This window comes from Narcine bancroftii, chromosome 1 (genome assembly GCF_036971445.1).
Source record: "Narcine bancroftii isolate sNarBan1 chromosome 1, sNarBan1.hap1, whole genome shotgun sequence".
Lineage (NCBI taxonomy): Eukaryota > Metazoa > Chordata > Chondrichthyes > Torpediniformes > Narcinidae > Narcine > Narcine bancroftii.
The window spans coordinates 260,054,105-260,077,801 of record NC_091469.1 but is presented as its reverse complement, the minus strand read 5'-3'; the positions used below and the strand labels follow the sequence as shown (position 1 = coordinate 260,077,801).

At 43.1% G+C, this 23,697-nt stretch overlaps 1 protein-coding gene across 5 annotated transcripts in view; it reads left to right on the top strand.

Annotated features, from left to right (window-relative positions):
- Positions 1 to 23,697, top strand: part of LOC138742330 (potassium voltage-gated channel subfamily KQT member 1) — an 844,658-nt gene that overhangs the window by 594,320 nt on the left and 226,641 nt on the right. Inside the window, exon 1 of one of the 5 annotated variants that reach the window (XR_011344087.1) lies at positions 14,359 to 14,548. The exons of the other annotated variants lie outside the window; for them this stretch is intronic. The gene's annotated coding sequence lies outside the window, so the exon portion shown is untranslated. Of the gene's footprint in view, positions 1 to 14,358; positions 14,549 to 23,697 lie in introns of those variants that run through there. 5 annotated transcript variants of the gene reach the window in all.

Sequence of the window (23,697 nt, the reverse complement as noted above, 5' to 3'; positions counted from 1 at the left end):
CAGAGATGAGGTGCAGTCACTAATGGACTGGTGCAAAGCCAACAACCTGCATCTGAGCATTAATAAAATAAGAGATGGCTGTCAACTTCAGAAGGGCTCGAGGGGATCGTTTTTTGCTGACCATTATTGACAGCTCGCCTGTTGAGGTCGTCAAGAGCTTCAAGTTCCTTGGACTGAACTTGGCGGAGAATCTCACCTGGTCTCTTAACACCAGCTCCATAGCCAAGAAAGCCCAGCAGCGCCTCTACTTCCTGTGAAGGCTGTGGAAAGTTTATCTCCCACCCTCCATCCTCACTACATTCCACAGAGGATGTATTGAGGATGTATCCTGTGCTACTGCATCACCACCTAGTTAGGAAGCTGTATCTCCTTGGACCTGGAGAGGATAGTGAAGTTAGCAGAAAAGATTATTGGGGGTTCTCTTCCTACCATGACGGACATCTACAATACATGATGCACGCAGAAAGTAATAAACATTGGGAAGGATTTCACACACCACTCATGTAAACTTTTTTCCCTTCTGCCATCTGGTAGGCAGTACCGTAGAACCTGGGCCCTTTCGTGCAGATTGGGCAACAGGTTTATCCCCAAGCCATCAGGCTCCTGAATTCCCAAAACATATGTGGATAATGTACCATTGACTTTTATTGTATATTTCTTAATATTTTAACTTCTATTTGTGTAAATCTGCTCCATGGTCCTGGAGAAACACTAACTCGTCTTTACTATGCAATGTATGGTTTGAACGACAAATAAAGGTGGCTTGACGACTCGGCTCCACTTACTTCTCCCTTCAATATATTCAGTCCTGATGCAGGACTTTGACCCAAAACATCAACTATCCCTTTGCCTCCACAGATGCTGCTTGACTGAGTTCCTTCAGCAGTTTATTTATGATGAAACGTTCACTGTTTTTCATTCCGCAGATGCCATCTGGGGTCCATCTTTTTTCTGGAATTTTCTGTGTTTTTATTTGAGGCTTTCGGCATTCATAGAATTTAAAATTTACACAGAGTTCAGGGATTGGCTTTTCTGGTTAGATGGGAGGGAAAAGAAAAGCAGTTCTTAATATGAGCGCTTTGGTCTTTAGGTGGAGAGAGCTTTGTTTGCTTTTACTGATGAAGGTCATCAGGCGTGAGGCAAATGCAGATTAGAATCACACCCTCAGGCTTTATAATTGTGCTGGGGCTGGTCTCGCTTGCAGCAGACTGGGCAGGCCCATGTTATCTTTGAAGTGGGATAAATAAACACCTGGACAATGCCTTTACTGTTTATGGCATACACTTCTCTGGCTCTTCAACTTTTTATTCAGTTGGAATTGGAGGAGCCCAATTCAGCATCAAAGCATATAGACTGATAAACTTGTAAAACTCTCTACCCCATGTGAATAGATTGCCCTGTTAACTCTGGTGTGAAATGATGTCATATTCCTAGCAGTAAGGTTGACTGATAAAATACCTTGCATCCATACAATACCTTCTTTGACCTCAGGGTTTATCAAACCATTTTACAGTCAGACATTATTTTGAAATGCAATTGCCATTTCGTATGCAAAGTTTGGCATTAATTTATGTTACAAATATGGCAATCACCATATTGCCTATTTTATTGCATTTAAATTAAATTTTAATTTTAAATTTAGGTGAATGAATTGTTAATCATCACATAAGTGGTGGCTGGAAAACTAATGGATAGGATGTGAGTGGAATTTTTCAGAAATTAGACATACAGGACAGTAACAGGCCATTTTGGCCCGCGAGTCTGTGCCACCCAATTTATAGCCAATAAGCTACACCCCTGGGTACATTTCGAACAGTGGGAGGAAACCGGACCCCCCGGAGAAAACCCACGCAGACATGGGAGAAGGTACAAACTCCTTACAGACAGCGCGGGATTTGAACCCTAGTCCCGATCGCTGATGCTGTAAAGGCATTGCACTATCTGCTACGCTAACCGACCTAGAGAAATAAATTGTAATTGTTAATAGTTAAGTAATAAATATTTACCTGTACACCAAATAGAATCACATTATTCTTTGTGAAATCTGATTTACCTGCCTGAGTGGAAATGTGATCTTGTTTGAAGGACATCCCTAAAGATGGCATTGTAGATGGAGAAACGTGATATTTCAAAGATCTTCTTGTGAATCCAGAGTAGATTATGATTGGCATTAGGGGAGCACAGAAAGGTTCAAGAGCTTGATAGCTGTTGGGGGAAAAAAAACTGTTCTTGAGCCTAGAAGTAGCTTCTGTCACTTCTGCCTGAAAGTAACAGTGAGAAAAGATTATAATCTGAGTGATGGGAATCCTTCATGATGTGGACTGTCTTCTTGAGGCAGCGCCCCACATATGTCTCTTCAGTGCCTGTTGTGGACTTGGCAAGGTAAGCAACTTTCGGCAGTATTTTTTTTAAATTTAGGTCACTCAAGTTTCCAAACCAATCCATGATGCAACTAGCCAGCATACTTTTCACAGTACATCTGTAGACCACAATCAGTGAGGATTGATAAGAATGTCTCCTCCACAATCTCCATCAGTACTGGATCACCACAGGGCTGTGTTTTTAGCCTCCTGCTCTACTCACGTTACAGCTACGACTGTAGATAACACCATCTAGAAATTTGCCAACGGTGCTACGGTAGTGGGTTGTATAAAAAGATGTGATGAGTCAACAGACAGGATGGAGATTGAAAACTTGGCTGAATGGTGCACCAACAACAACCTTGCACTCAATGTCACCGAAGCTAAGGAGCAAATGATTGACTTCAGGAAAGAAAAACTAGCTGTGTACAATCCAGTGATCATTGGGGGATCAGAGGTGGAGAGGGAGAGCAAATTTAAGTTCTTGGGAGTCACCATTTCAGAGGATCTTTCCTGGACCCAACACATTAACTGCATTGTGAAGAAAGCATGTCAGTGCCTCTACTTCCTCAGGAGTTTGTGGAGGATTATTATGACACCAGAAACCATGTCAAATTTCTGCAGAGGTGTGGTGGAAAGTGTGATGACCACCTGCATCATGTTCTGTTATGGGCACACCAATACCCCTCAGCATAAAGGCTTTGTGTGTGTGTCATTCTTCTTCAAGCCCGTGTAGTCGAACGCCACAACGTTATGTATGGACTCTGGCAATAAATCTGAAATCTGATCTAAGAAGTCCAATGTTGTATTAGTAGTAACCTATCACTTATCGTTCACTGTGCTCCTCCCCATGCCCCTTTCTCTCTCCTTTCTCCCTCCCTCCATCATTTTTGTTCAGGTCTGCTTTTTGCTCTTGCCTTGATGAAGGGCTCTGCCCCAAATTATTGGCTACCCTTTACTTTCTGAATGTGTTGCATGACCTTCTGAATTTCTCCAGAACTTTTATGTGTTTCTCTTTAACCAACTGTTTGCTCACCAGTTGGTGTCTATTTTCTACATGTGACTCTGAGACATCATGTGTGAAAGTCGTTCAACCCACATAAATCCACCCACAGTGGATTCATGGAGAAATTCCCTGAGACTCGATTGATGACAGAATGTGTTAGCTGCAAGACTAATAAGCTCCAGTTGACCATCCACAAGGAGGACTAGGACTGGAGGTCTTGAGTTTTAAGGAGAGAATGACTGTGGCATTTTTTTCCGCTGGAGATTGGATGGTGATCTTTATAGGGTTGTATAAAATCATGAGCGGCATAGACAAGGCAAATGGCCATCTATTTTGCCATGGGTAGAGGGGTCAAATGCTGGAGGTCATTGGTTGGGCGGGGAGGGGGGGTGGTGAATGATTAAAAAGGGTCCCCAGGGGCAACTTTTCCGCACAAGAAGCATGTGGTGGTATCGACTGAGATGCTGCAGAAATTGGTAGAGATAGATACAATCGCATTGTTCAGAAGATGGGCAAGTAGAGAAGAGTTAAAGGGATATAGGCAAATGGGAGTAACCCAGGTGAGCAACTTGCCCAGTTTGGATGGGATTGGCCTGCATCTGTGCTGTAAAATCCTGTGAATCCATGATCACGAGGCATGTGACTTGGTGCATTGTTGCCTTGGAAATATTAAATTAAACAAAGAATGGGAAAGGTATTGGAACTGTGTAGTTACAGATGGTTGCACCCTTGCTATGTTGTATCAAAACCTGCAGGACCATTGGAGTGACAGCTGTTATCCAGTAAGTATTTGAGCAGTCTGGATCACTTGAAATCTATCTCCACTGGACTAATCTGGGATCGTGGAAACGAAACTGGAATTGCCTTCAATAGCCATGAATGTGGAGGCAGAATATAGTGTAGTTCAAAACCTCATTTCAGTGCATGACTATAGACAGCATCAGGGTTGGCTGCTGCGTACCCAGTTGTTGGGAAGCCTGCCAATGCTCACTTCCAACTGAGAAACATAAAAAAACTGATTCTAGAAAAATAATTGGATTTACAAAGAGCTTATTAATCACCTCGGAATGCCTCAAAGCCTTTTACACCCAATTAAAGACTTTTAAGATGATGTGACAGTTGTTATTTAGGAAACTGAACCATCAATATTGAACACAAACAGTGTTTCAAAAAAGAGCAATGTGGGAACAACCAAATCATCTCCTTCGATGAAACTGGCTGAAAGCCAAATATTGGCCATGGTAGCAAAAAGACCCCCCCCCCCACCTTTTGAAATAGTCCAATATATATGACAGCAGAGGATAAATGGAGCCTTGATTTGCTATCTCAAACAAAAGGCACCGAAAGTATAAGCAAGATGCATCTCTTTTCAACAAGGTGCTACAAACAGACAGTATGAGTTGTTTGTGTCTTGGAAGGGGTGGCTAAAATATGGGGGAGAAACATAATTTTCAAAAAGAGCTACTCAAGCCAGTTACGAGCTGATTCTGTTTGCTGCTGTTATCATTCAATGCTTAGTATTAAAATCAGTGACAGTGGTAAAGAGCAGCCATTTCTGTGAACTAGACCATTTTTCTAAAATTACATCACTGCACAGTTCTTTCCAGACCTAGAGGAGTTAATATTTTTTTGGAGCAGTTCTTCAATGAACTACTACATTGTTAAATAATTAATTGGTCGTGTTGCAGTGTAACATCTGTGCTTAATGGTCTCTTGGTGCAGTTAACACATTAGACCCAGTCCACCAGCACAATTTAATCACTCAACTAGTAATTTAAGAAAAACACTTAAAACAAAAACATGTGTAAAAATGCTCGCTCATCTTCCAACAAAAGCACCTATTTCACATGCTGTATTGAGCAATTGGCAATATACGTGATCTAAGAGACTCGGCACAATTTGAGCACACCACGAAAGGCGGCCCTACATTTTTTTTTCTTACCCCCCCCCCCCACCCCCCCCCCCCCCCACCACCATCACTCTCCCTTCTTCAGAGTGGGCTGATTTTACTTGGGCTTCAGTTTGCTTAGATGCAGATTGCCCTCCAGGGTCAATGGATTTCAGTGTAACCTGAGGTAGTATCGGGTGACAATTTGGACATGGAAGTGCATGAAGGGAGCATTTGGCACTAAGCCCAGTATATTTCCCTGAGTGGCCACTATTATTGAGCAAGAGCTTTCCTTCCCAACTCTAATGTCACTTGTAATCCTATGATTGCTGGATAAGATATGTGACCTTATGTTTGGGCTATGCATTAGGCCCAGAAATTCTCTCTGCATCTGATCAAGCAGAACTGGAGTACCACTGATATTGAACTTTTGCATTGCTGTTGTAGATGGTTTAGAACCAACTATACCATCTGGACCAACTAGAAAAATGGGCCAGAAAATGGCAGATGGAATTTAATGCAGACAAGTGTTGCATTTTGGAAGGACAAACCAAGGTAGAACATACACAGTAAATGATAGGCCACTGAGGAGTGCGGAGGAACAAAGGGATCTGGGAATACAGATGAATAATTCCGTGAAAGTGGTGTCAAGAGTAGACAGGGTTGTAAAGAAAGCTTTTGGCATCTTAACCTTCATAAATCAAAGTATTGAGTATAGGAGTTGGAATGTTATGGTGAGGTTGTATAAGACATTGGTAAGGCCACATTTGGAATATTGTGTGCTGTTCTGGTCGCCAAACTACAGGAAGCATATCAGTAAGATGGAAAGAGTTCAGAGAAGATTTACTAGGATGTTGCTGGGTCTTCAGGAGTTGAGTTACAGAGAAAGATTAAACAGGTTAGGACTTTATTTCTTGGAGCAAAGAAGATTGAGGGGAAATTTGATAGAGGTTTACAAGATTATGAGAGGTAAAGACAGAGTAAATGCGAGTAGGCTCTTTCCACTTAGATGAGGAGAAATAACTTCAAGAGGACATGGCTTTAGGGTGAAAGGGGAAAGGTTTAGGGGGAACATTAGAGGGAACTTCTTCACTCAGAGAATGGTGGGAGTGTGGAATGAGTTGCTATCTGATGTAAATGCAGGCTCTTAAATTATAAGAATAAATTGGATAGATGGATGGGAGAGGTCTGGAGGGTTATGGACTGGGTATAGGTCAATGGGTCTAGCAGAATAATCCAGCACAGCCTAGAAGGGCTGAATAGCCTGTTTTCTGTGCTATAGTGTGCTATGATATGATTTCAGAAAATGGTCTTCCTTATACTAATAGGTGGCACACTGATTTAATGCTAAATACTGTGAGACAACCACAGATTTCAGATTTATTGTCAGAGTACATACGACGTTCCATACAACTCTGAGATCCTTTTTCCTGTGGCAGAATTGCCACTTGTTGGCAGTACAAAAAAATCTACACAGGGTACACATGTAAACAAATAAAAAACCATAAACAGATAATGAATGCAAACAAACTGTGCAATACAGAGAGAATAAAAAATCAATAGAGTGCACAAGTAAAAGTCATTAAATGAGTCCCTGATTGAGTTTGTTGTTGAAGAGTCTGATGGTGGAGGGGGAGCAGGTGTTCCTCAACCTGGTGGTGCGAGAACAGAGTGTGTGCTGGGTGGTGTTGATCCTTGATGATTGCTGCTGCTCTTCAATGGCACCGTTCCCTGTAGATGTTCTCGATAGTGAGAAGGCATTTGCCTGTGATGTCCTGGGCTGAGCCTATTATGTTCTGTAGGGCTTTACGCTCAAGGGTATTGGTGTTCTCATACAAGACCGTGATGCAGCCAATCAGCACACTTTCGACCACACACCTATAGGAATTTGTCAAGGTTTGTGATGTCATATCATGCCTCGACAAACTCCTGAGGAAGTAGAGGTGCTATCATGCTTTCTTCCAGATGCCACTAGTGTATTGGGTCCAAGAATGAACCTCCGAGATGGTGGCTCCAAAGAACTGAAATTTGCTCATCCTCTGCACATATTGTCCCATGATGAGCCCTGGATTGTATACCTCTGATATTTCCCTTCCTGAAATCAACAATCAGCTCCTTGGTTTTGGTGACATTGAGTGCAAGGCTGTTGTTGGTGCACCATTCAGCCAAGTTTTCGGTCTCCCTCCTGTAAGCTGACTCATCACCTTTCTTTATACAACTCACTACTGTGGTATAGTTGGCAAATTTGCAGATTGTGTTATTGTTGTACCGAGCCACACAGTCATAGGAGTAAAGTAAGAAGGGCAGAGGGCTAAGAATACACTGAACAGGTCGAAATACACTAAACAGGATGAAACACACTTAATAGAATCAACACTTCACTGCAGTAACTGGTGCATACTAATCTTATAAAATCATTTTTACTCAAGCATCTCGCAATTGTGAATGATTGTCATGTCTCCAAGCCTCAAGGTGCTCAGAGCTGCCAATGGAGGCTTCATCAAAAATGGACCTAAAGTAAAAACAAAGTACTGGAACCACTCAGCAGGTGAGGCAGCATTTGTGGAAAGAGAAGCAGTGTCAGTATTGCAGGTGGAAGAACCTTCACCAGAAATGGGAAAGAAAGAAAGAAGACAAGTTGGAGAAATGCAAGGCTGAAGGAGTTAACGGAGACAAGAAAGGGCAAAGTCTTGAAGATGAAAAAAAAACAGTTTAAGTTGTGACCCAGCACCAGTACTCTCTGAAACTTCAAATGATCTTTTGTCGTTCTGACGAAGTGTTTTCAACCTGAAAGCTTAATTCTGTTTCTCATTCCACAGATGATATCCATCCTGCCTCTGGTTGTAATTCTAATTTCCAGCAACTGCAGTTTTATTTAATTTTCAATAAATTGGGTCACTGCACATGGTACAGCAGCACTCAAAGAAAGAAATGATAGCCTGGTGTAGGAATGAGGGCAGAGGAGTTCAAGATCAAGTTTATTTCTCACTTTATGCCTGGAACTGCAAGTCGAACAAGCCAACTCTAACATTCACACTACCGAGCAGAGCAGCTGGACAGGAGAATAATTAGAGAGTGAGAGTTGCAAAGGAAAAGATCAGCTGGCACAAAGCAAGAGCAGAATGGAAACACCGTTGTGGGAGCGGGGAAGAAACTGCATTTGAGCCTGTTGGTGTGAGATTTCCCACTCTTCGACCTTCTCCCCAATGGGAGGAGAGAGTAAAGAGTGTGCCTGGGATGTGAGGGATCCGTAAGTGTGTTGGTTGCCTTTCCGAGGTAGTGGGAGATGTTGATGGAATCCATGGAGAAAGGGAGGAATGTTCTGATGACATTCACCACCTTCTGCAGTTTCTTCCAGTGTTGGGCAAAGCGGCTCCTGTCCCATGCTCCGATGCATCCAGCATTTCCTTAGCCTTCTAAGAAAGTAAAAGTATTGATATTCTTTTTTAACTGTCAGTGTGTTTGGGCCAGATCGGGTCATTGGAGATGCTTACTCTCTCTACTTTTGCACCATTAATGTGGTCAGGAGTGTGTGTGGTTTCTACCCACTCTCCTGAAGTCTCTGATTATCTCCTTCATCTTACTGACATTGCAAGAGAGGGTGTTATCTTGGCACTGCGTCACTAGACTTTCAATCTTCTTCCTGTATTCCGGCTTGTTGTTATCTGATACTCGGCCTACAGCTGTAGTGAACTTGAGGAGTTCATTTGAATGATGCAGAAGGTGAAGATTAATGCCTTTAATAATTACATTATTGCATGGGGTGTTGTATGGTGGAAGAGGGGAAGATTCTTTTAATCCAGAGTAGTTACACACATTCATTCTCCTTCCCAAACTCATTCAGATAAGAACAAGTTCTATCTATGAGCATAATAAGCAAAGGTCTGTGGCAATAAAGAAAATGCAGATATCACCAAAAATATTATTCTGGTCCGTAACTGGTGCATGTCTGGTGAAAGTACAAGTTGCCACCTGAGTTACGAAGACATATAGGTATGCCGGCCTTCACCAGTGGGGTGATGGGGTTCACGAGCTATGTGGTAATGTGGCAGCTCTTTCAAACTCTGATTAGACCACACTTGGACTATTGTGTTCAGTCTGGTTGCTTCATTATAGGAAGGATGTGGAAGCTTTAGAGAGGGTGCAGAGGATATTTCTGCAGATGCTGTCTGGATTACAGTATCTATCTTGTGAGGATCATTTGAAAGAGCTTGGACTTTTCTCTTAGGAGCGACGAAGGATGAGATGTGTATAAGATTATGAGGCATAAATAGGGTGGACAGGCAGCACCTTTTTTTTCCCTAGGGCAGTCATGGCCAAAACCAGAAGTCATCCCTCTTCCCCCACCACCCCCTCCCCCACCTCTGATTTTCAGAACTCCTGATAAGAGGACTCAGGCCTGAAACGTCGGCTGCCTTTAACTTTCAGTGGATGCTGTGTGACCTGCTGAGATTCTCCAGCCCTTCTGTGCATTTGCAACAAAGGACATCTGATAAAGAGGAGTGGAGGAAAGTTAGAGATTTCTGTTTCTGTATAAAGTCTGGAATGAATTGCAGGGGGTGGTGGTAGAGGCTGATCCAAAATGGACATTTAAAATGAATGTACTGTGAGGGAGGGAAGGCTTAGATTGATGTAGATAAGGCTTATATAAATTGGCACAATATTATGGGCTTGTCCTGTGCAGTACATTTTTATGTTCTATCCAATTTGATGGCTTATACAGTTATAGGATCTCCTGCTTGCCAAATTGGGAGCTGAGTAAGCCAGCTTGTACCAGAAAGAGGAGCACTGAGTAGCCAAATTTCCACAGAACAGACTTTGCGGTCAGTCATCAGTGCCACCTCCCCATTTTTTTTGACAACTTCAGCACACTAATAATGTTAATGAAATCAATGTGTGAGCAACTTCATTGGCTGAATTTTACAAGCGCTACAAATAATAATGATTAGAACAATATGTTGAGCTGTTAGTTCTCTCCCCCCTTCCCCTCCCCCAGCCTAGTGTGATGCAAATTTGTAGTTATTTTAAACAAATGTGTCCAAGTGCAGAAAAGCAGCTGCTGTGAGCATCCATCGCAGTTGTATACACATCCACTCAATGACTACAGGCCCAAGTGCTTTGTCACGTCAGTGCTTTCACTGGATTTTGTAAACTGACCAATTCATTCTGTCAGAGTAGTTATATTACACCAGTCCAAGACAGGGCGTTTCATTGTCATGGTTTAAGACTGGCACAGACGCTAGACAGGGCAATTCATTATGTTGTAATTTAGTTGGGACTGATTCTGGGCAGGGAGCTTCATTTTACTGGCGTACGGCTAGTGTTATCTTTAGTCTTCACTTGTCGTTGTACGGGATTAATACTCGGACTGATATTAACATTAGTGGAGGCATTTCATTGCACAGATCTAGTGCTGGCATTAGCTGCAGCCTTGGCATTTCATGCCTGAGTTTAATGCTATTGATAGCAGTGACTCTTATCAAGACTAGCATATCTTTCTTTTCTTTGGCTTGGCTTCACGGACGAAGATTTATGGAGGGGTAATGTCCACGTCAGCTGCAGGCTCGTTTGTGGCTGACAAGTCTGATGCGGGACAGGCAGACACGGTTGCAGCGGTTGCAGGGGAAAATTGGTGGGTTCGGGTTGGGTGTTGGGTTTTTCCTCCTTTGTCTTTTGTCAGTGAGGTGGGCTCTGCGGTCTTCTTCAAAGGAGGTTGCTGCCCGCCGAACTGTGAGGCGCCAAGGTGCACGGTTTGAGGCGATATCAGCCCACTGGCGGTAGTCAACGTGGCAGGCACCAAGAGATTTCTTTAGGCAGTCCTTGTACCTCTTCTTTGGTGCACCTCTGTCACGGTGGCCAGTGGAGAGCTCGCCATATAACACGATCTTGGGAAGGCGATGGTCCTCCATTCTGGAGACGTGACCTACCCAGCGCAGTTGGATCTTCAGCAGCGTGGATTCGATGCTGTCGGCTTCTGCCATCTCGAGTACTTCGATGTTAGGGATGAAGTCGCTCCAATGAATGTTGAGGATGGAGTAAGGAGATTTTCCTGCACCCACTCCAAAACTGAACTCCACCAACTCTTAACAGTGTCTTAAATATGACTGTAATCCTGGCGGGACTGGAAGCATAAGGTCCAGTCCAAAAGGATACATTGAAAAACCCATATTATTCTGATTAGATGGATTCTCAGAGCAAGTCAAAACCAGCAGATTTCCGACTCCTTCAACTGGTTTCCAAGATCTCATAATCCTTACCAATTCTCATTCTTAACATTACAAATACACAGTGTTTCACATGCAATTGTTCCACCCATTCAACCTGTACAAAGGAGTAACGCCACCTGCACATCATGGTTCCTGAAAGAGTACCTCTATTCACATTGGTCTTGGATGATTAAAAAATAGAACTCTGCCCATGTGGAGGTACAGATGTGTGCACATCCCCACCTTTTGTTTTTTGAGCACAAAATGAGAGGCAAGGCTTCATATAATAGCTTTTATAGCCTCGGGTTGTCCTACTGTGCAGTTAATTTACACACAGGAAGGTGGTGTTTCAGGAACAAGCATTTGCCAGTAGAACTTCCCCCACTCTTTGTCAGATAATGCTGTGTCAGTTTTGCACCCATCTAAAGCCGCTTTCAGGTGGCCAGAATACCCCGATGCAAAGCCGCCTATTCTGCCCGAATGTGGCTGTCAGGAGGCCACCTGAGAGTGGAAAACCCAGCCCCGAGGAGTCCTTACCCAACCCTCCTCGGGGAGGTATATTCTCCACTTCGGAGCAGTCCCCCGAGGCACCTGAAAGCAGCAGCGGCTGCTCAGGAGCAGGCTGACGATGTCACACTGACATCGTCAGCCTTCGACGCTTTGGCGCAATTTTTGAAAATCTTGAGAGTGTGCAGGCTCGGTATTACAGGTACAGTCATATTTTTCGGTACGTTAGAGGCATTCCTCTTCTCTGCTCTGGGCCCACCATGATCCTATGTTCCTTTCTACTTCAGCCTCGGCACGCTGAAAATGACGCCTTGATAGCGGGCGGGACTACAGCCACAGTCGACAGGAGCCGGCATTTGCTCCGAGGCGCCTCTCCTGCAGCCGGACCTTTCAGGTGCCAGAACAGCTCCTTCAGCTGCCACCTGAACGTCGATTCGAACACACCCACAGCCGCTTCTGCAGGCACATTCTCGGAGTGATTGCACCTGAAAGCGGCTTAAGAGCTTTAACATTACAGCCTCTGACAATGTAGCACTTCCACTAGTGATGCTGAGTTCCTGAGCTTGAATCCACAACCTTCTGTTGTGAAAGTGAGTGGTCGAAAATGGTCAGTTGATCCTTTGTTGGTGAAATAGGCTGAGCATTGTCTGGCAGCAGCTCTACCACAACTTTACCAGTGATGGAACTGAAATGTAGTTCCAATGATAAATCAACAATGGTGAATCAGGCTGGAGTGTGGCAATGGCACAGAAGTTAACTTCTTCATGGCCCAGAGACATGAATTCAAATCTCATCAAGATTAAGTGCAGAGAGACCTAGGGGTACTTGTACACCAGTCTCTGAAGGCGAGCATGCAGGTACAGCAGGCGGTTAAAAGGACAAATGGTATGTTGGCCTTCATATCAAGTGGGTTTGAGTATAGGAACAAGGATACCTTGCTGCAGCTTTACAGGGCCTTGGTGAGACCCCACCTGGAGTATTGTGTGCAGTTTTAGTCACCTTATCTAAGGAAGGATGTTCTTGCAATGGAGGGAGTGCAGAGGCGATTCACCAGACTGATACCTGGAATGGCAGGAATGACTTTTGAGGAAAGATTGCGCAAATTGGGATTGTACTCGCTGGAGTTTAGAAGATTGAGAGGGGATCTCATTGAGACATATAAAATTCTGGCAGGACTGGACAGAATGGATGCAGATGGGATGTTTCCAAGGATGGGAAAATCCAGAACCCGGGGCCATGGTTTGAGGATAATAGGCAAACCATTTAGGACCAAGATGAGGAGGAATTTCTTTACCCAGAGGGTGGTGAATCTGTGGAATTCATTGCCACAGAGGGCAGTAGAGGCAGGTTCATTAAATATATTTAAGAGGGAATTAGATAAATTTCTTCGGTATAAGGGTATTAAAGGTTACGGAGAGAAGGCAGGGACGGGGTACTGAACTTTAAGATCAGCCATGATCTTGTTGAATGGAGGAGCAGGCTTGAAGGGTCGAATGACCTACTCCTGCTCCGATCTTCTATGTTTCTAGGTATCATGGCAGCAATACAAATTTGGTTAATATTCTGCAATTCCAACAACCTAGTTGGTTCATCCAAACAGGGGAGGAAATTTGCCATACTGACCGGTGACTCCAGAGATATCAATCTCTGAAATGGCCCTCACTTGCACAGACAATGCATACTCCCAGTGAGTGACATCTCGATTCTGGAAAATGAATGAAACAAAAACAGGAAGCCAAGGATAAATACTCAAGACAAACCCAAAGAAGATGGGGCAAATGCCAACCATTTTAAGTCAGAACCACTTACCTGAAATGTTAACCTTCTCTTTCTCATCACACGCATTATAAAACCTGTTGGACATCTCCACTTTTCACTTTTTTATTTAAAATTTCATATTCTTGCTTCTAACTTGATAAAAATTATTCATAATGTCTAAAAATCATTTTAAGAACATATCCCTGTGGGTAAAATAATGTCTATCGGATTCAGTCTGGGAAAGGGAGAAAAAAAATGCAAAATTTTTAAAATTTTCATCTCAGGGCACAGACTTATGGGCACAATTGCCATAATTACTCTAGATGCCAATGTGATCTCTCTCTTATGCCCAGTCATAGATATAAGAGAGAGAAAGGGAGCAAGATAGATTATATTTTTGCATACATTTCGCAGAGGGAGCTGAATCTACTTCAGAAGGATGAGGTTAAATCACCAGCAGTATTTAATGATGAGGTAGATATGCCAGGGAATTTAGGACTCCAGGGAATAGGCAGAGAAAATAAATTGTGGTCTGGGGCAGATATTGAATGGTGGGATAGGTTCGGCAAGACTGGTGACCTACTCCTGTTATGAGTGGGAGACAATGGTGATGTCATAGCAGTGGTTGGATGACAAATGCCTGGTCACAACTGCCAGTCCTCATGAGGCAAGAGTTTCTCGGGCATCCACGTTAAAGATGAAAAACTCTCCGAGATTATCCAAAATAATTTGTACATTCGAAAGGGATTTTCTCTCTCCAGCTTTTACACATAGAAATGGCTGCTTTACCAAAGGCAGCTGGCCTCTCCTTCCCTAAATCAAGGTAATAACACACAGAAATGCTTTTGGAACTCAGCTGGTGTTGCAGCATCCATAGGAGGTAAAGATGTTTCGGGCCCGAGCCCTTCTTCAAGGTATAGAAAAACCCCTGGTATCTTGCACCAATGGGGATAGGTAGATGCTGGATAGATTAATTTTCCAGTTGCTTGAGATTACCTGGTGAAATAATGGCGAGGTGTGCTAATTTTACGCTTCCTTATTTTTCTTAACTATTTATTATCTGCAATTTTTTTGCTGGTTGTTGAATTCTGGATGACAGAGGTTTTACTGTAGAAGCAAAGAGCAGGCAGGCATTTAAATCGAATAGTGGGGGAGAGAAAGCTGGAAAATTTGGAGGAGTCCAGATCAACAGGAAAAAAGTGTTAATTGGAAAAGGATAAGGTGAGAAATTATTTTGCTCAGTTTTATGGGATATGTCTGATATGTTATTGGATCATCGAGGGTCAGGATGAAAGTTGTGGTGCAAAGCACTGAAGTTCGTGTTTGAAGTAGGTGAGGCCACAAAGTGCCAGTCAATTTATTCAGAACCTGCTGCAAGGGACTCGACAGCAGAGTGCTGTGGTATCCACTCTTCTCGCATGCACCTGGGGAGTTGCGAGAGGATAGTGCATCATCACACTACTCAAAACCTACTGAATCTCACTGCTTAGTGGGGAATGTTTGCTGTGGCTGGCACTGGCTCTGCCAAGCCTGTGTGCATTCAATAGTGCAGAATGGTGTAATATTTCTATTCCAACCCTTCGGAGCAGCCAAGCAGTTCATTTGGCAAAGGAGAACTGTGGTAAAGTCCATCGGACTTGATTGAATTAACCTGCCTTGCCCCTGCTCCTGATTTCAGTTCGTTGCTGGCCGAGACTCCTTCCATTGCTCCTCGACACCTCCCACTCTCCTCTCCCCTCCCCCCCTCTCTCTGTGAGCCCATCATTTGTTATGTTTGTCTCACATTCTCTTTTTTCTGTCCATGTTGTTTCTCCAATGAAAACACACACCAAATTTGCAAAATACTTCAGGAATAAGTATTTAGGTCTTCCACACTCCTTCTCCCCCCCCCCCCCACCATTGTTAAATGCTATCTCTCCTGCCAATTTTTCGTCGGTCACATCCAGTGTTCCTTCATGTAGCCAACAAGTGTAAAAACCCATGCAGCAGAGCGGGAGAGACTCATATCCCGTGTCCTGCATAGCTGCGTGTTCTGTGACTGCTTCTCAAATATTTTGTTTTTGTTTAAAACCTGGAGCCAGGCCAGGGACTGAATAGCTTCAAGTTTCATCAACATTTCCAGAGGCTGCCAGGAATTAAACTCAAGCGAGCACCGGGCAAGAGCAGAAAACTGGAGCAACTAAAGGAATCTGTTCCTGATCTGAAATCTGGACAGCTGCAGCCCAAATATATATATATATATATATATATATATATATTCCTTCCTCCCCACCCCCCCCCACCCCCCACCCTCCCCCCAACACTCCTCGTTCCCTTAAGTATAATCATTCCCTAATTCCAACTCCGCTGATTTACGCGATGTCTCAGGTCCCAAGGTGTGGCTGTTTAAAGACCTCTGCTTGGAAATAAAACAAGGTCTGGGGGTGGGAAAGAGTAGAGTCGCAAATTAACAATAGTTCTGGGTTTCAGTGTCCCAAACCAATACCGGCTTCAAGTGCAATTTTTGGTGTATTTTCATTTGGCACCTGCTCCTCCCTGCTTCTGGATACGACTGTGCTGCACATTACCAGCTCCAAACCCATGATGCATTGTGGCATCAATTTATATTTTTTAACTGACATACTGTAATTTTTAAAAAATAAATTGGTCCTTTGCAATCGCATAACAGTAACTTTGAAAGGAGCGGTGTTACTTTGCTTTGGATAGTATTTATCTCTCAACCAGTATTTCTTCTTCTTCTTTGGCTTGGCTTCGCGGACGAAGATTTATGGAGGGGGTAAAAAGTCCACGTCAGCTGCAGGCTCGTTTGTGGCTGACCAGTCCGATGCGGGACAGGCAGACACGATTGCAGCGGTTGCAAGGGAAAATTGGTTGGTTGGGGTTGGGTGTTGGGTTTTTCCTCCTTTGCCTTTTGTCAGTGAGGTGGGCTCTGCGGTCTTCTTCAAAGGAGGCTGCTGCCCGCCAAACTGTGAGGCGCCAAGATGCACGGTTTGAGGCGAAATCAGCCCACTGGCGGTGGTCAATGTGGCAGGCACCAAGAGATTTCTTTAGGCAGTCCTTGTACCTTTTCTTTGGTGCACCTCTGTCACGGTGGCCAGTGGAGAGCTCGCCATATAATACGATCTTGGGAAGGCGATGGTCCTCCATTCTGGAGACGTGACCCATCCAGCGCAGCTGGATCTTCAGCAGCGTGGACTCGATGCTGTCGACCTCTGCCATCTCGAGTACCTCGACGTTAGGGGTGTGAGCGCTCCAATGGATGTTGAGGATGGAGCGGAGACAACGCTGGTGGAAGCGTTCTAGGAGCCGTAGGTGGTGCCGGTATAATTAACTAGTTATCACCACACCAAGGAAACCTTCTGTACTTGAATGGGCTGCAGTCTTTGGACAACGCAGCAAGAGCAGTACAAGATCAGGTCCCTTGACCCACCATGTGGAGGCTGACCATAATGCAAATCTCTTCGATATTGTGCTCTTGTACCTTGCTCTGTTGTAGACCCTTATGTTCTTTATGCAACATCTCGGTCTCAGAGCACATAGTCTTGTTTTCTTTTACTGTGGCTATGGTTTTAAAGCAACAAATGAAGGCTCCTTGAACTTGATCTAACGAATCCCATCTACCTGTGCATGGTCCATATCCCCACTCCCAACCCCAATCCCTGAACTGCAAGGTCTCTGTCAAGATTCCCTTTCAAGTTTGCTATCATAATCTGCTTACACTACCTCCTCGAGTGGTGTATTCCACCTTCCATTTTCTCTGTAAAAAAAAAACTTGCCTCACAATCCTCCTTTCAACTTCTCCCTCTCAACTCAAACCCGTGCCCTTTGGTATTTGGCATTTCCAATCTGGCAAAGATACTTTGACTACCCTATTGATGCATTTCATTTTACATACTTCAATAAGATCACTCCTTGGCCTCGGATGCTCCAGAGAAAAAGGTCCCACCTTTCCTTATAGCTCATAAATTTCGATCCAGACAATATTTGGGGAATCTCTTCTGCACCTCTCCAAAGCCTCAACATCCTTCTTAGAGTCTAGTAATCAGAACTTCACACGATAATCCACAGAATACTCCAAATATATTTCTTACAAGAAGCAGCTGTTGGACTGCAACAAGTAAGAGTTTCAATGCATATGCACATTGATGTGTATGACAATAAATGCATTTAAAAAATCAATCTTAGAGTCATATTCAGCATGGAAATATGTTCCAACTCATCCTTGCCAGTTGTGTTCAGCTGCAGTGGGACTTCCCAGTTTATATTTACTGCCCTGACCAGTTTCTTACCACTCTATCCACTTATGTTACTACTTTCAGGGAGCTATGGACTTAGAGCAATGATTAGGCTGGCTGTCAAACCATTGACCATGCTTTGAGCCTTTGCCTGCTAGGTTGATTAAGCTCTGGAGCTCTCGATCTGCAGTGGCTGACAAAGACTACATCTCCAAAGCTTTTTACAGATGAGGTAGCTTATTTTGTAACAATGGCAAATTGAAAACCATGACGAATGGTCCCAGAAAGCGGGATGAATCCTGGGATCAATCCACATATTGAAGGGGCTGAATGGTTTGAGGGGCTGAGTGGCTCCTGGCTCATCTTTTCCGGTTTTATGCATTGCTCTGTATGAGTGCTTTTTTTTTCCTTTTATTAAGAATTGATTAAATGCTGGGGGCATTTTTCTTATTGTTCATTCAATTCTACTTTTAGGGAAAAAAGACACACTGCCACATCGGTGCTGTCTCAGTGGAGTTTGTATGTTTTTTCTATGGCCACGTGGGTTTCCTCTGGATGCTCTGGTATCCTCTCACATGCCAAAGGCATGTAGGTCGGTACGTTACTTAGCCTCCATGCATTACCTCCCAGTGTAGGTGAGTTATAGAAAATGGGAGGGTGGTTGTGGGAGGGGTGAGTTGGTAGAAATATGGGGAGGATAAAATGGGTAGGATTAATGTAAAAATGAATGCTTGATAGTTGGTGTGGACTCAGTGTCCTGAAGGATCTATTTCCATGTGGTATCTCTCTCTCAACTATTGACTATTTCAACCTTGTTGACCTCTCACACTGCAAGAAGCCTATAGTTCACAATGAAGTCTTTGTTTTTCGTTCTCTTTCTGTCCAACAATATAATCTCTGGCAGGCTGTTGAGGTGCCGCCTTCCAATGAGAATACAGATAGTAGCTCACTTGCCCTCCCCCCCCCCTAGTCTAATGGTCACAGCCCTTTTCCAAGGACTTGACCATCACTTCCTCATTGAAACAGCACACAGCATTACTGAAGATGGCATCTGTTGGATAAAATCACAACTGAGACCCCATTAAACCCAGGCCACCCACCTCAGGTCGATCCAAATATGACAGTATCTCAGAAAAAGAGCAGGCTCCTTTATTAACCCATCTAAGGGGCCCCATAACATTTTTCTTGCTGGCTTATAACTGATGCACTGTTGGAAGTACTCCTTGCCATTAATGACATTGAAATAGCTACATCCTTGCCATGACTTCTAGAGATTTAATTCAACATATATTTTTCACCTGAAACAAGAATACTTTCTCTTTCCACAGTTGCTGCCTGACCAGCTGAAGATTTTCTGCAGTTTTGTTTTGATTTCAGATATTTTTTCAAAAATTCCTTTACTCTTCTTTTTGTTTAAGAATGAATCACTTCTCACAAACATACCTTATGTGTCTGCTCCCTTCAATCTAACTATCTTCTTCTTCTTTCCCTCTTTCATGAGGCTTATTTCAAGTTGCACTTGCTTTTCAAAAGTGATTGCAGGAATCAGTTATTACGTTTGACACTGATCATCAAATGTTGAGTAGTGAAAGGAGACCCCTTGCTCTTTCTTCCCCTCCTCCCATCCCTCTGCTACAGATGCAATTCATATAGTCAGGGTATGGAATACTGTCAAATATTAATTGGATTGGAGGGAGAGTTGTGGTGTGGGCATAGGTGCAGGTGATGCTGGAGCAGTACCGTCGCTGAATCTTGGTAAGCTGGCCCCATTTTTTCCCAATCCTATTCACCCATGACGAGTTCTTTAATAGCTGGATCAGTACAAAATGCCACATAGAATTAGTGGGAGTGTGCACGGGAACAGTGTGTTTCCAAAAGACTGCACTAAAATTCAAGGCAGCGAGGCTGATTTGCAACCTTTGACCTCTGACAGCCAGGGAACTGACACACTTGTATGTTTGTTTTTAACACTAATTTTCCTCTTAATGTACTGCTCTTGTTCCTGGCCGCTTTACCCTTAAGCTTATTTATTTCAACTTTTTTTTCCTCCTTCCGCACACTCTTTACATCTACTTTCCCTTTTTTCTACATTGTCCATTTTTTGCACTTCTCCTTGGTAGAGTTTGATTTCACTCCTTTGTCAGCATGGCAAAACAGATTAATTACCTATTCATTTCAGTCCGGCTTGTGGAACCTTGCTGTGCAAAAACAAAAATGGCCTCCACGTTCCCCAACAAAGCAAGAGAGACTTGCCACTGAGTTGCCTTGGAATATCATAAGAGATCTGATAAAGAGCTAAAGAAGCGTATGCACTTCCTTCATATTTATTCATGTTTTGGTTTCTAACACAAGAGTAACATTTTCCAAAGTTGATCTATTGGACCTCCGTTAAATTGTCTTCAATCTTAAGAGATGATAAATGTCATTTTGAGTTTCTGTTATTTCTTGCCATGTGACCATATTTGAGAGGTGTATATATAAGAAGATGGCCTGTATCGGCACAATATACAAAACACCCAGGTGATCTGAAGTGCCACAAACCTGATTGTCTGATATTGTTCAGCAGGCATTCGCCCTGCACTTCCCTGCCTTGGTGAATATTCTCACCGCTAGGATTCTATTTATTTATTTTTTGTCCAAAAGTATTTCCAATGGCCAGTAACCACAACATCATATTAGGAATGAAGTAGAACATAGTGAATCAAAATTTACTGTCATGAACAAGTCACGAAATTTAGTGTTTTGGGGCAGCGTTGTAGTGCAAACATTCATATTATGAAACAACGTACAATTCTAATACATAAAAAAAATAATAGTGGATGAAAAGAAAGGCAGTGTCTTTGGTTCAATAATCGTTCAGGAATCTGATGGCAGCGGGGAAGAAGCTGCTGAGTGCCTGTCTTTGGGATCCTGTATCTTTTCCATGATGGTAGCAGAGTGAAGAGAGCGTAGCCTGAGTGGTGGGAGTCTTTGAGGATAGAGGCTGCTTTTATAAGACACTTGCCTCATATACATGTCCATGATGGAGTGAAGTCTGGTGCCTGTGATGTTGTAGGCTGAGTTAACAACCTACTGGAGTTTTTTCTTGTTGTGAGATTTGGCGCCTCCATAGCAGAAGATGCAACCAGCCAGAATGCTCGCCAAGGTACACCTGTAGACGTTTTCGTGAGTCTTCAATGACATACTGAATCTCCTCAAACACCTCACAAAGTATAGCTGCTGGCGAGCCTTCTTTGTGATTGCATCTCCAGGACAGATCCTTGGAGATGTTGACACCCAGGAATATGAAGTTCTTGACCTCTCCACTATTGAGCCCTCGATGAGGTCCACAATCATCTCCTTGGTTTTGCTAATGTTCAGCACAAGGTTGTTGATGGGACATCACTCAAAGAACTGATCTATCCTCCTCCTATACACTTTCTCATTGACATTTGTGATTCTACCGACAACTGATATTGTGACTGAATTCTTGAAATTCAGCATGACATTATCCTTGTGATAAAGGGTTATCTAGTAACCATCAGAAATCCAATTGCTTTCTTGTTCCACTTTTTGGATTATGAACCCTTTTAGTCAGGGGTGAAGTGCTGCCAGAACTCACCGGGGCACTGCTCCGGCACCTCTGGGGACCACTCCAGTTTTTGGTGAGCTCTGGCACCTAAATAATTAGCACTGCACCCCTGCGTTTAATATCTCTGAACAGAGTAAAGGTGAAGAGGATACATTCCTTCATCAAACTGAGAAAGGAAAAGTGTTGATATGAAGTCTTTGAAATTGTGCAGTTGATTAAGAAAGATCATTTTCTTTGAAAGAAGGAAACAACAAGATGGAGTGAATATTCAAAATGAAAAACAAAAAAAGTATTAAGTAAAAGAAAGTTACTTAATGTGAATGGACAAAGAAGCTAACATATTCCCTGGCCTATTTAATGAATAGTTTTTGGATCCTTTCAATAAAAAAACTGTATAGCTTACTATCAAGAGGAGTAGAGGTTTTCACTGTGTAGATTATTATAGGGTTAAACTGGGGATGGAGTAGGTGTACAACACTGGACAAATTATGTTGGTAAATCTTCATAACATCTCGCTTACTTTGTTTAATTAAATGATACATGATGTATTTTGAATTTTTTGCGATAAGAGCCCATGTCATAAAATACATCTATTTAGGTTGAAAGTTTTCCCCTTGTGAATTCTCTCAGCTAATTGCCCCTCCAATGTTTTCTTGACATGATGCAGACAGGGAATGGAAAAGGGTGATTAGTTCTATGCAGTGTAAGATTGAAGAGCTGAACACATTTGCTGCAAAATTCTGTTAATTGGCTTCAACACAAGAAAAGACAGATGATTCCTGTACTTTGTTCCAATCCTGAAAACAATATTGCATCTGGATCTGGCCAGTTTACCGCCGGTTTCCTTCCTGAATAGGTGAGTCGCGTCGCCTGCTCTGTTTTTAACAGCAACGTTGAAAGATTGATTTCCGTGCGTATAATATTACATAATCATTAAACGATTGTCATTAGTCGGCAATACTATCAACAAATAACATATGGTTAATAGATAAACAGTGAAATTTAATAGGGAATCAATTGTGAAATGAAACTTGTGTAAGGTATAAAACTGTGCATAGAGCTGACATGGCTCCCCCGTTCATTGCTATAAATGTAAGGTGTATTCGATCTGAAATTAATTAATAATAATTTTCTCACTTCTTCAAGATCTTCTGTTTGAGCAACTTTTATTCCTGTCCTGCTAAGGTATGGATGGCATTGATGAGCTGGTAATTAGTTATTCTGTCCTTATTGTGGGAGAGAGGGGTGGATATTGTGGGGGTGGTGAAATTGGACGAGTGATTGCATAAGAGTGGCATCAGTAAAATGACAGCTGGCTTTACAATGTGACTAAATTCTTTTCCAAATGAGTGACTAAATTATTTTCCAAATGATTTGCTCTCAACTATCTGCTGCGCAAAACCAGTTTAACCTTACAATCATTCCCTCTACCTCCCATCTATGCAAGTTTGCCATCAGTGAACCAGCGAATGAGCTTTTGCAGGGTAAATGCTGGAAAACATACATTGGGATTCAAGCAACATCACCAAAAAGCTTCTCTTGCTTAAGGCTTACAAGACATCCCATTAAATTGTATGAAAGAAAGTCAGACTCAAAATAGATCTGCAAATTAATCCACAAAAAAATACTGATCTTACATCTTTCTTTGGCTTGGCTTTGTGGACGAAGATTTATGGAGAGGCATGTCCACGTCTGCTGCAGGCTCGTTGGTGACTGACAAGTCCGATGAGGGACAGGCAGGCACGGTTGCAGCGGTTGCAAGGGAAAATTGGTTGGTTGGGGTTGGGTGTTGGGTTTTTCCTCCTTTGTCTTTTGTCAGTGAGGTGGGCTCTGCGGTCTTCTTCAAAGGAGGTTGCTGCCCGCCGAGCTGTGAGGCGGCAAGATGCACGGTTGGAGGCGAGATCAGCCCACTGGCGGTGGTCAATGTGGCAGACACCAAGAGATTTCTTTAAGCAGTCCTTGTACCTCTTTTTTGGAGCACCTCTGTCTCGGTGGCCAGTGGAGAGCTCGCCATATAACACGATCTTGGGAAGGCGATGGTCCTCCATTCTGGAGATGTGACCCACGCAGCGCAGTTGGGTCTTCAACAGTGTGGATTTGATGCTTGCGGACACTGCCAGCTCGAGTACTTCGATGTTGGTGATGAAGTCACTCCAATGAATGTTG